Genomic DNA, 13,035 nt, shown 5'->3' on the forward strand with positions numbered 1-13,035 from the left:
TGTAGACCATGTATCTAATGTAGTCTACTGATATCTCTAATTTTGCATTCAATAGGCATCTTACACTTACTGTGCCCAAATTAGGTCTTTGGACTTTGCACTAAGTTTTCCATTATCTTTTCCAGTTCAGCAAATGGCAACTCTGTTTTGGCATTCTCAAGCAAAAATCCCTTAAGTCGTCCATGAATTCCCACTTTATTTAGTATTGTGCAACAATTCATTGACAAATTCTGCTCTTACCTTAGAAACCTATCCAAAATGCAATCAGTTTTTACCATTTCATAGTCAAAGACAACACTTGTTTTTCACATGGAATACATCATATCCCAGTCATTCTCCCTGCTTCCCTCTTGGTCTCCTTAAATCTCTATACAGTAGCAGCAGTGATCCTTTGAAAATATTAATTAGGTCACATCATATTCTACCCAGGTCTTATCTTCCTTCACTCACTGAAATCCTATCCCTATGTACATCTGACTCCTGTCTTGCACCACCCCAAAACACAGACCATTACTCCTCAGATTTCACTTTCATTGTCATTTCTTCTATTCCTGTCCCACCTCTTTACTTAAGCATCTTCAGAGACACCAGATATATTCTAGCCTTTGGGTGTTTAGAATTTCCATTTAGCCTATGTAATTCTTGGGTAAATATTTGTAAGGCTTGATCTGTCATTTCATTTAGGTCTTAGCTTAAATATCACCTAATTAGAGAGGTTTTCCCTGATATGTCTAATCTAAGATTATCAGAACTTGTTGTACTTTACCTGGCCTCATTTCTTTTAACTTTTACCATACAGTTGGTGAATAAATGAATTATGGTTGTTACCAATATCTTCCTGCATAAAATGTTATGTCAGTTGTCTTACATTCATAGTTCTTTATATATTGATGCTGTTAAAATTGGGGGGCTTCCCTGGTGGCTCAGTCAGTAAAGGATCAGTCTGCAATGCAAGAGACCGGGGTTCAATCTCTGGGTCAATCTCTGAAGTAGAATGATAAAAAATAACAGTACTCTCAAGGATTTATCAGATTTCTTTCAAAGAAATAGTGTAGTTTTGTATTCAATGTGTGTTAAATATTTACCTGCATAATCACCTGTACTGAAGTTTGCTGATTGCTTTTTCTTTCTGACTCTCTTTTCTCTCCACTCTTTCCCTCCCTCTCTCCCTCTCTCCCTGTCTTTTTTCCTTGTAACTACAAATTCTTTTAAAAATGTGGAAATGTAAGTTCTTCCTCTTGATTGTGGGTTGGCTGTAAATAATATCTTGCTTCCTATAAATAGAATAAAGTAGAGAAAATGATGTACATACTTGGAAGGGTTCTGGATATGTGTGTGTATATATTAGCATGTATATACAATTATATATTTATACCTAAATACAAAAAAATAGTCATACATCTGTAGTTCAATATTTTTTATAGTAACTTCTTCAGTTTGTAAAATTAGACCTTATTTGAATGTATATATAAAAATAATTTTGTTTTTTAATATTTTTACAGGTTTAGTCTCATGTTGTATCATATAACTATGAAAGTATTTTAATATTTCATAATTTAAAGTATTTATATTGAATTTGTAAGCATTTTCATTTTTTTAAATTTTCTTCTATTTTGATGGCTTATAAACCTCTTTTAAAGTAGTTTATTTCACCTTATTTTAAAGCAGATGTTATGTTATTTAAGGAAGTTTCAATGTTCTGGGATCCTTGTGTACTTTTATAGACACATATCTCCCACAAGCACTAGGGAAATATTTTAGACATATTTTTTCTACGAACTTTGTAAACATGGCATGTTTCATTTGTCTAATGGGATACAGAGAATCATGCACACAGACGGCAATGAGACTGACTTGAGAATCATACTTAACAGTTCAAATATTTTCCATTTTTTTTCCCAAAAGTAAAGAGATAAATTTATTCAATTCAGATTGCTCTACTTTATGAAAGGAAATACTATCAAACATCCTCTAGACTCCCAATTTGGCTTCTAAGTACAGACCATGATTCAGGAAGAAAAGTATTGACTAAATATAAATAACAGGGATTTAGAACAAATGTTTATTATCAACAAGGAATCTCTTTATTGATTCACCTTCTGTTTCTTTCACCTGCCTTTTTCACTGGTGGCTGCATGGTCTGTTCCTCAGAGATTACATGGATTCATCTGGTTACCTTCATTTCATAAAAGTCCCACAGGAGGCCCATTGTAACCATAAAAAGGACTTCAAAATCTTATTATTTTCTTAGTTTTTCACCCTGTCCTAAGAAGGGATGAGAATATTTAGAAGAATATAGTTTGATGAAGGCACCACTTTTTGTTTGATAGTTTTACTCTATAACAAAGACGTTTATCTTCATGAAAGATAGGTGTTTGGGAGAAAGTAATACATTTTTCCCTTTAGATCTTTATTCCTTCAGTTATTTCTAAAACATATCCTATGTTTTACATGATATAGTAAATGTCTTAAACTAATCTTTGTAGCTTATCAATATATCTTGTACTATAGTCATGCAGTATATTTCTGTCATTTACATTTCATGAATATTCAGTTCAGTTCAGTCGCTCAGTCATGTCTGACTCTTTGCGACCCCATGAATCGCAGCATGCCAGGCCTCCCTGTCCATCACCAACTCCCGGAGTTCACCCAAACTCTTGTCCATCGAGTCAGTGATGACATCCAGCCATCTCATCCTCTGTCGTCCCCTTCTCCTCCTGCCCCCAAACCCTCCCAGCATCAGAGTCTTTTCCAATGAGTCAACTCTTCGCATGAGGTGGCCAAAGTATTGGAGTTTCAGCTTTAGCATCAGTCCTTCCAAATAGAATAGGAATATAAATATGTTTTTATTCTACTTAATGCATATGTATTAGATTATTTAATAATTTATGTTCATGTTACTTTATCAAATTATATATATAATTAAATTCATAATTATATAACTCTCCCACCACCCCAGTTACCACCAACAGGATTGCAATTGAGAATGCCAAAGTGTCTTCCACTTCTTTACTCTATGTCAACTGGGTAGAGGAAAGTCAAACTTTGTTAATCAAATTCTTGAAATGCAGACTAGAAAACAGTCTTATGGGTTACAGCTTTCATAACAGATTGAAAGGTAAGTCATAACATGTAAAATTTTATTTCATCTCTCTTTTTATGATCTCTTACTCTTTTAGAGCCTTAAGTATAGGGCAGGCCCATTTGTTTTATCATATGGAAAATAGAATGTCTTATTCTGTCTGCTTTGTTCTGAATCTCTTACATTCAACTAACAAAGTTCTAAGCTGTTTTTTCATAAAATATTAAGTCCTTGTTATTCCCATTTAAGATTTCCTCTTTCTTTACAATAGATGGAAAAATTAAAATAGGTTTGGGAACTGCTGTACTTTACTTTGTTAAGATGTCACTGGACTCGCCTTACTTCTGTTTCCCTTATTTGATTTGTTAACTGTTCCACCCCTGGGATGGTTTCAAAGAAAGGTGAGAGTTAGATGAGAGTTGGATTACAGTCAAAGAACTTCTATCAAATGGATCCTGAGTCATAATTCACTTAAGCCATTTTTGGGTCTTAGGACCCAAGCTCCAATAGAAATACAGTTGACCCTTGAACAAAAGATGCTTAAACTTTGGAGGTTCATTTTATGAAGATTATTTTTCAGTAGATACTGTAGTATTGCATGATCTGCAGGTAGTTGAATCTGCTGATAAGGAACATCATATACAGAAGTCCAATTGTGAAATTATGTAAGGATTTTCAACTGCAGGGAGTTGGAACCCCTAACCTTCCTTATTTTTACAAGTCAACTGTATTTTCTTTTACCTCAACTTCTTCCTCTAGAGTTGAATAATCTGATTTTAGTTTCATACCAAATTTGTTTGGTATGAATTTGGTATGAATTTGTTTAAAAAGAAGAATAAAATGTTACTTATGATGACACATAAGTGTGATTATGCTGTATGTTCTCTTGTGTGTATACACAAATGTATTTATGTAAAGGTTTCATTGTGGGTGTGAAATAGTAAAAGAATTATATAATTAAAATTGAAGTTATTTATCTGTATGCATCTGACATTTGATTCTAGATATTCTAATCAGTAATACCAGTCATATTGCCACTTCATCTGTAAATCAAACTGTAAAATTCTCTACAACTGGTTGATATTAACTCTTTTAAAGCAGGAAGAAATTACTCAAGTTGCATTATCAGCACTTGAAGAACTCATTAAACATGTTAAACACGTTTCCTATAAAATAAAGATCTCTCTTTGTTATTGCCCAACATGTAAGCACTGTTATCAAAAATAAATCTCTCAGCAGTTTTATAGTCAAAGCAGAATATGCTGAATGTTTCAGTTAAAACAAGCATCCTGTTGTAATATCTTATTTGTGTCTATTTTTATATGGGCTTCCCAGGTGGCACAGTGTTAAAGAATCTGCCTGCCACTGCAGGAGATGAAAGAGACACAGTTTCAATCCCTGGGTCAGGAAGATACCCTAGAGCAGGAAATGGCAACCCACTCCAGTATTCTTGTCTGAAGAATCCCATGGACAGAGGAGCCCAATAGGTGGCAGTTCATAGGGTTGCACAGTTGGACATGACTGACTTGAATTAGCATGAATTCTTTATATATTTAAATTTAGGTATTTTAAAAGTAATAGTGACATATATACCTTATTTTCTGGGTTCTTATATATGTGAAGAGTTTTTGTTTTTATTAAAATTATATTGAAGTATAACATATAACAAGAAAATTCACAAATTATAAGTGTATATTGATTCATTTTCAAAATCTGAGGATGCCCATGATTATAGAAGTATCAGAATTGAAAAACTGTCAGAAATCCCCAGCAGTCTGTGGGCCACAGTTTGGGAACTGTTATCACACAGGATGAACAGTCTGTTCTGGAAATCGGACTCCAGAGCCAGTATTCTTGACCACCGTTGCTGCTGCTGCTGCTGTTACATTGATCTAAAAAGCAGAGACATCATTTTGCCAACAAAGATTCGTATAGTCAAAGCTATGGTTTTTCCAGCAGTTGTGTATGGATGTGAGAGTTGTACCATAAAGGAGGCAGAGTGCTGAAGAATTTATGCTTTCAAATTGTGGTGCTGGAGGTGAAGACTCTTGAGTCCCCTGGACAGCAAGAAGATCAAATCAGTCAATCCTAAAGGAGATCAAACTTGAGTATTCATTGGAAGAACTGAAGTTGAAGCTCCAATACCTTGGCCACCCAATATGAAGAGCCAGTTCATTAGAAAAGACCCTGATTCTGAGAAAGATTGAAGGCAGGAGGAGAAGGGGCCAACAAAGGACCAGATGGTTGCATGGCATCACTGATTCAGTGGTCATGAGTTTGAGCAAACTCCGGTAGATAGTGAAGGACAGGGTAGCCTGGCATGCTGCAATCCATGGGGTTGCAAAGAATTGGACACAACTGAGCAACAACAGTTTATGGAATCTATAGTTTACCTTTAAGGTTTTAACTGCAGTACTGCCTATAACTCAGTTTTTAAATTAAGAATTCAGTGAATTCATCTTTTATCAACATTGAGACAAATCTCCTTGACTCCAGTAACAGTTAGAAGTATGTCCATAGATATCAACATCTCCCTTCATATTAGTAACTAAAAATAAGACGGAAACTGACAACTAAAAATAAGACGGAAACTGACAACCATCTTATTAAACATAGGAAATCCATTAAAAGTACCAAACTTTGCACAAAGATGAAGCTTGATAATTGAAAGAAAGGCTAAATTTATTCATAGGACAATATAACACAACCTTAAGTAAAACAGCTTTACTGAGAGAATCTTAAGAAATCATGCTAAGGATTTTTTTAAAAATATGTCCTAAAAAAAAATCAATTATCTTTAAAAAATACAACAGTAAGGTCGGGACCTACTCATCAGTGATTTTCTTTGTATAAAGAGGACTCTAGCTGCTATATAGAAATTAGTTTATTGGAAATTGGACTAAAAAGTATAAATTCTATTAGATTCCTGTCACAGTAACTCTGGAGAAGGCGATGGCACCCCACTCCAGTACTCTTGCCTGGAAAATCCCATGGACAGAGGAGCCTGGTAGGCTGCAGTCCATGGGGTCGCTAGGAGTCGGACACCACTGAGCAACTTCCCTTTCACTTTTCACTTTCATACATTGGAGAAGGAAATGGCAACCCACTCCAGTGTTCTTGCCTGGAGAATCCCAGGGACGGGGGAGCCTGGTGGGCTGCAGTCTATGGGGTCGCACAGACTCGGACACGACTGAAGCGACTTAGCAGCAGCAGCAGCACAGTAACTCAGGCAAGAAAAGATGGTGGGGACTGGGTAGGAGGAATGCAGGTGAAAAATAATTCCAGAGGTCTTTCAGATGTAGATTTGTCCCAGCTTTGCATATACTGTGAACAGAGATTTAGAGCAAACCACCAAGTATGATACCTAGAATTATGACAGAAAAAAATGAGAATATGAATGGAAAAGCAACTTAGAGGAAAATGGTAATTATTTTCTGTACATATTAACTTTAATGTCTTTGGTCCGTCCAAGTATTGGGCCTACTAATCAGCTGAAAAAGAAAATGTGCCAGGGAAAGACCTGGGTAAAAGATATTCAAGGAACAAATAGATGTTTTCTAACAGCTAAGAAATAGAGGGATAAGATGAGACAGCCTGATTACATTGTGTAAAATGAGAAAAGGTAAAGAATGCTGGAAAGTGAAATTATGAAAAGTTATTTGAAGGATAAGAAAAAATAAACATTATTAGTATAAATTAAATACCAGAAAGTTTCTACCTAGAAAAACATAACCCAGCACAAAACTGGCATGAGAAGTAAATAGGCTGAGCCACGAAATGACTCTAAGAATGCTTAAAGAAGAAAAAACAAACAGAAAGCAAAAAAAGACTGGAGTCAAATTAAAAAAATATGTACATTTGCTACACAAACCTTCCTAAGGACTTAATTTTTTTTCCTGCAAAGTGAAATCAGAGAGTCTCTGTATTATACTATCTGTAGTTTGCATAGAGAAATGAGCTGTATATTCCTACAAAAAATTACATGTATGATTTGCTTTTTATATCATTGATTAAGCAAAAAATCATTACATGTGACAAAGTCTGTCACATTAGCACCATATATCTGTTATATATATATATATATATATATACACACACACACACACATACACACACACTTATCAATTTCATTTAAAATCCAGGTGTTCAGATTGTACATATTTGTTAATTCTTAGGGTCCTATTCAGATGAACCTCATTTCTATTACATATGTTATAGTTTTATATATTGTTTTGCTTATTTCAAAGATATTAAGGTACTGTAATATAATCAGTAAATGATTCTGTTCTATTTCATGTCCTTTTACAGATGATGCTGACATACTTAAAAAAAGATTAGCTAGTTGGCAACAAACTGGGGCAGACTGAAAAGATTATCTTTCTTCTTCCATTATTCACAAATAGGGCAATTTTCTCATCTTCCCTCATTATGAGTTTTGGAGAAATAAAATTGCATCTCAGTAGAAAGTTTTCCTTAGATACAAGTCTTGTTGCTAGGGGCAGTCATGTTTGTAACCTCTTGTAACCTTGGTGACAGATAATAATGTACTTTGTGCTCTTCAGTTTTAAAAATATGTCCTCTTATACAATATGCAGTTCTTGGCTCCATGCACTTGGAATTGTCCAAAATTTATATAAAGATGCATATCACAAAAATATATAGATGGAGACATAAAATCTTAGATTATGCACAGTCAACTTATGTTTCCCCACATTTCCCCCTCACATTCAAAGAGAATCAAGAAACCTCTGTTGTGCATGGGCATGGTTTCAGAATCTTTCCAAGTAACAATGCAGGCATCAAACACATTAAGCTGGCTTTGACATGAAAGTGAGTCCTAAATGATGTTTTTACTTTATTACAAATTGTAATGGAGATATTGACATACAACATTATATTAGTTTCAAATGTACAATGATATATATGTATTTTATACATATATGTATACTGCAAAATGATTACCAGAGTCTAGTTAGTATCACCATACAAAGTTACCATTTTTTCCTTGTGATAAGAACTTTTAAAATATATTCTCTTAGTAACTCTCAAATATGCAATATGATTGATTAAATTACATTTATCATTTTCATTAGAGAAACTGAAATGGATGAAATGATTCAACCTTAGCTTAACAGTAGCAAAATAAGATTAAGTTGCATGTTCAACCAGGCAGGTTTTCAGGATAAATAATAATAATAATAATGTTTGGTGAAATTAAGTATCTTGCCAAAGGTCATTAGATGCCATTGATTCATCTAAATACCTGGTTCAGAGTTTCTTCCCCTAGAACAAAGCTCTTACTGAAGTTCTTCTATTTAATTTTCAGTTTCAGATCCTCTCCATGGTCTTTATTTGCTAGTACACTGTGTGTGGATTTCTAATGATTAATGCTGGAAGATAAACAGAGATCTCATGAACTCTTCCCTTCCCTCCTCAGAGCTTGCCTTTTCTATAGTGTTCCCTCAGCTTGGCCAACGCCATCAGCCTAAACACTGCTGAGAATCCCTGAACCTCGGCTGTCATCTTTGAGTCCACTCAGTCCTTTGTGCCTTACCACTTTCCTCACTAAATTATAAGTGTTCCTTCTGGCTATCTCGCAAATCTATTAATCAAATTCCAGGTGTTTTCAGGTTTCATTTCTTTCTCCTATTATAGCCTCTTAAAACCGATCGTCATTTATTTTCTTTTTTTTCAACACCTTCAATCCATTCACAAATCTGCTCCCAAAATAGAATAAGAGCTTGAGCATGTCTCCATACTAATTAAACTTTACTATGACTTCCCTTTCTCCTAAGGTCTAAAATATTTATTAAAATTTATGTCCCAATCAGTAAAACAACTTCTTTTTCTTATGATCTCTTAGCCTAGATTATTGTTTTTGTTTTTAATGGACTTTATTTTTCAGAGCCATTTTAGATTCACAGCAAAATTGAATGAAAGTTTCAGATATTTCTCATATAACCCCTGCTACTGCACATTCATAGTCTCCTTCCTTATTCACATCCTCATCAGAGTGGTATATTTGTTGCAGTTGATGAACCTGCACTGATAACATCTTTATCATCCAAAGTCCATAGTAAACTTTGAAAGTCACTCAGTTGTGTCCAACTCTTTGTGACCCCATGGATTATACAGTCCATGAAATTCTCTAGGCCAGAACACAGGAACGGATAGCCTTTCCTTTCTCCAGGGGATCTTCTCAACCCAGGGATCTAGCCCAGGTCTCCTGCATTGTAGGCAGATTCTTTACCAGCTGAGTCACAAGGGGAGCCCAAGTTTACATTAGGGTTCCCTTATTGCCGATATACATTACAATGGTTTGAAAAAGTGTGTCATAACATGTACCCACCATTGTATTAACAGTATTATGCAAAGTAGTTCCCCTGCCCTGAAAACCTTCTGTATTCACCTAGTCATCTCTCCCTCTCCCACAACTGCTAATGGCAACCACTAATTTTTTAGTATCCATACTTTTGCATTTTCCAGTATGTTACATAGTTGGAATTATACAATATGTAGCTTCTGTCTTACTTGTTAACTCCAATTATTTTTTTAAAAAAAAAACAAAATTACCTTACCTCTTTAGTTAGGTCCAATGTTCTACTTTTTTTTTTCTTTTTTTCTGCATATACTATTGACTCAACCTACATAATTTTATCTTTCAGTTCTCAGTTGAGATGCTGTTTCCTTAGGAAAGCTGTATTGAAATTTCCCAGAATAGGTTATCTTTCCTGTACATACTTCCATGGTATGCTATACATCTATGTTTCCAGAATTTCAAAAATGAGATTATTCTTAGTTATATGTATAAAATACTTTTGCCCCTCATATTTTAAGCTGTGTTTGGACAAGTATTATGTCTGTGATTTATACTGCTCTATCTCTAGTAACTAGCTTGAAAATTAGTATAGATTAGATGCTTAAAAATGTATTAAATGACTGAATAGATTAGTGCCCATGTACCAAGTGGGTAGGAATAAGGGGCTATAACTTTAGTAACTGATATTAAATAAATACATAGACTGTGAAAACTGCATTTAAAAGCCATATGGAGAAACAAACCTGATTCATTCTGGATAATAACTTTTGTGTTACACATGCTGTTAAAGAATCACGTTTTTAAGAATTGATTAAGCCAATCTAAAATCTTAGACAATGTTAGGAGATATGTGTGTGTGTATATATATATATATATATATATATATATATAACTAGAATAGTTTATTTTAACATTTTATATATATATATATAAAAAATATGAAACTGTAACAGTAGGTGAAGAACTTTTTCTTTTTATAAGACACAGATGAAAATAATACAAAGGTAACTATTTTCCATGGTTAGTTATTTTACTGGTTTGATAGGGAAGCTTTTATTCCTAGTTATTAGCTATTCTCTGATTGATTTAGGTAGCCACCTAAAGAAGGAAGTCCTATATTCCTCCTTCCCTTAATATCCCGATAATTTTGAATACTGTTCTTACATGTCCTTATGGGAAAAGCTATACAGATAAAAAGATAGGAAAATTACAGTGTTTTTATTTTTTATCTTAAGCAAAACTCTTTGGCCCAGTTGTGGAACAGATATAGAAACGAGGCTGCTGACTGTAGAATTCTGTTGGGCAAATAATATCATTTGCTTTAAAGATACTAGTGCTCAGAATTGAGCCAGACAACAGATGGAGAAAGTATAAAATAAGTCTGGGTAAGCTCCATTGAGGAGTCTGTGTGTGTGTGTGTGTGTGTGTGTGTGTGTGTGTATGTGGGTAAGCCCCATTGAGAAGTGTCTGTGTGTGTGTACTTTTTTATCTTTATAGAAATTTTAGAGAAATCTTTCCCTAGTGAAAGTTCTCTCTCAAAATGTATAACTTTATGTAAAAAGTGAATGGAATAATATGAGAAGAGTCTAAGATTTTTTTTTTATGTTTTAGATGAATCTTTATCTGTCACATGGGAAATCAGTAGGTTTCTTGGAGTCAACTTTATATGGATAGTAACAGCTGCCTGTAAATTACATTTGATTGAATACCCCTCTCATTTAAGTTTCTTTGGGTTTTTCAAAGATATATTTTATCTTTATAATTTTCAATAGACAAAAGTTCTGATCGGAATAGTATTTTTATAGTTTATACTACTTTCTGCCATTCCCTTTGGTGCATATTTAACTGTCTGATATTATACTGTAAGATGATGTCAGTTGTCATTTACAATATTTAATTGATACAATTTATAAAAGATTATTTCAAGTAGCAAAACAATATCTGCAGAAATATTTTTTATTTCAAGCACTTTTTCATTACATATTAGTAAATGAGACACATATATCATGACAAAAGTGATTATGTACTTCAAAAGAATAATTGATTATCAAAATTTAAATTTAAAGCTCACATTTAATGTCTCACTACAGAGGTCTGCAGCACACTGATTAGTATTCTAGTGAATGTTTTATTTTTATCATCCAGCTTGAAGGTGTAATATAAGCATTTTAAACAGTACCAATGAGACTACTTGAACCTGTGATCAATAATATCCCTGTAGATTTACAACGTAGGCTTTGCTGGTGGCTCAGATGGTAAAGAATCTGCCTGCAATGCAGAAGACCTGTGTTGGATCCCTTGATTGGGAAGATCACCTGGAGAAGGGAATGACCACCCACTCCAGTATTCTTGCCTGGAGAATTCCATGGACAGAGGAGCCTGATGGGCTAGTCCAGAAAGTTGGAAAGAGTCTGACATGACTGAGTGACTAACACTTTCACTTTCAGATCTACAACCTAGACAAATGTCATATAGAAACTTTACCAACCCATTAGTTAATTATTCATTTGGATCATGGAAATAGCACATCTTAAAAGTGCTAATGGCACACAATGTCCAGCATCCACAAAATGAGTATTCAGTTCAGTTCAGTTCAGTTGCTCAGTTGCGTCCCATTCTTTGCACCCCTATGAACTGCAGCACGGCAGGCCTCACTGTCCATCACCAACTCCCGGAGTTTACCCAAACTCATGTCCATTGAGTTGGTGATGCCATCCAACCATCTCATCCTCCATCATCCCCTTATCCTCTGCCCTCAATCTTTCCCATTATCTGGGTGTTTTCAAATGAGTCAGCTCTTTGCATCAGGTGGCCAAAGTATTGGAGTTTTAGCTTCAACATCAGTCCTTCCAATGAACACCTAGGACTGATCTCCTTTAGGATGGACTGGTTGGATCTCCTTGCAGTCCAAGGGACGCCCAAGAGTCTTCTCCAGTGCTACAGTTCAAAAGCATCAATTCTTCAGTGCTCACCTTTCTTTATAGTTCAACTCTCACATCCATGCTGCTGCTGCTGCTAAGTCGCTTCAGTCGTGTCCGACTCTGTGCAACCCCATAGACGGCAGCTCACCAGGCTCCCCCTTCCCTGGGATTCTCCAGGCAAGAACACTGGAGTGGGTTGCCATTTCCTTCTCCAATGCATGAAAGTGAAAAGTGAAAGTGAAGTCCCTCAGTCGTGTCCGACTCTTAGGGACCGCATGGACTGCAGCCTACCAGGCTCCTCCATCCATGGGATTTTCCAGGCAAGAGTACTGGAGTTGGGTGCCATCGCCTTCTCCGCCCTCCATAGCAGATCTCAAAAAAGAGTCAATATTATTTATCATATTAATTTTTACATTCATATTATTTGATATAATTAAATGTTGATAATCTCATCTGGCACAGTGCAGAAATCTTGGTGGTTCATTCTTCCACATCTCAATTAATAAACATGTTGTCTTCCCATTTAATCAGACCCCAAAATCCAGGCTTCCTTTACTTCTTTTTCTCTCACATCATATTTCCAATCATCAAATTGTATCCAGAGTCCTACCACTTCATAACCTTTACTGCTATTCTATTGCTAACATTCTAACTAAGCCTTTTCAACTGATCAGTCCACCTCTATTCTCATTGTTCTATAAATCATGTTCAAT

Source organism: Bubalus bubalis, chromosome 7 (genome assembly GCF_019923935.1).
Source record: "Bubalus bubalis isolate 160015118507 breed Murrah chromosome 7, NDDB_SH_1, whole genome shotgun sequence".
Taxonomy (NCBI): Eukaryota; Metazoa; Chordata; class Mammalia; order Artiodactyla; family Bovidae; genus Bubalus; species Bubalus bubalis.